Source organism: Aegilops tauschii, chromosome 3 (genome assembly GCF_002575655.3).
Source record: "Aegilops tauschii subsp. strangulata cultivar AL8/78 chromosome 3, Aet v6.0, whole genome shotgun sequence".
NCBI classification, from domain to species: Eukaryota; Viridiplantae; Streptophyta; class Magnoliopsida; order Poales; family Poaceae; genus Aegilops; species Aegilops tauschii.
In genome coordinates, this window is record NC_053037.3 from 202,150,005 (window position 1) to 202,151,306 (window position 1,302).

Sequence of the window (1,302 nt, forward strand, 5' to 3'; positions counted from 1 at the left end):
TTCCATGTTAATGGCAATGAGCATACGGTACACTTTCCGAGGAGACAACCTCAAGTCCACAATATCAATTCTATTGGAAAAATTCCATCGATTATTTTGGAGTTTTTGAATTTCCTCTTCCTACTGTCATGAAGAAATATGATATTTTTATTATTGGGGATGTGCATATCCCCGTTGAGGTAACATAGTGTTATTCGAAATTTCTCCGGTTCCATGTTATTCGGAATGAGTTTGTTAACAAGACTTGATCAACCTTGTTAGTGGATTCCTTTTGATGAGCATGAGATGGATGAAACTAGAAGGCACAACCTTCTGTACCCTCCTTTTACTTTCTATTATTTAGTTGGAATAATGTAAAAATAGTATTTTTCTGTCTGTTTTCTGAATTATCCGTGAAATATAAAAATACCCCGAAAATTAAAGTTCTCCAAATGCCTTGAAAATAGAATATGATTTTTTCTGGAATATTTGAGAATATCTGGCATTGAGAACACAGCAGGGTGAGCAAGCACCTGGCCACGAGGGTCCAGGGCGCGCCCTCCCCTACAGGGCGAGCCCCCCTACCTCGTGGGCCCATGGTGGCTCCCCTCCACTTATTCCTGCACCCACAAACTTCTTCTTCCTCCCAAAAAAATCACCATCCAGCTCAAGCACGAGTTCTAGCTCATCTTGCTGTCGATTTTCGATCTCCTTGCTCAAAGCACCTCTCACAAAACTGCTTTGGGAGATTGTTCCTTGGTATGTGCCTCCTCCATTGGTCCAATTAGTTTTTGTTCTAGTGCTTTATTCATTGCAAATTTGTGCTGCCTCGGTGACCATGTTCTTGAGCTTGCATGTCAAATTTATAAGGTTCCAAGTAGTTCTGATGCATGATATAGGCTCTAGGCACTTGTAGTAGTAGTTGCTATCAATTTTGTGGAGCTTGGGTCACTTTTATTTGAAGTTACTCAAAATTTCAGAAAATTTTCAGAGGAAGAAATATGCTTAGGAAAATGTACCAAGGTGGTTCTTCAAGGAAACAAGGACCCAGGCTTGCAATGCGTGATGCTGACGATGAGGCACCAAGGAACGCTCCAGTGCGGCCTTGTGAATGGCCTTCAGAGGGCTTTATGGATCGAGCGGGAATCAAGGAAGAATTTAATGCATATTTGTGTAACGCTGATCTTGTGAGCTTCGAGGAGGAAAAGTGCCTCCAGTACCACTATCTCACTAGTTCCTTTGTGAGGAGGTTTGAATTTTCATCTTCACGCAATTCTCCAACTGTCCTATTTGATCTTTATGAGAAATCTTATACAATGGACT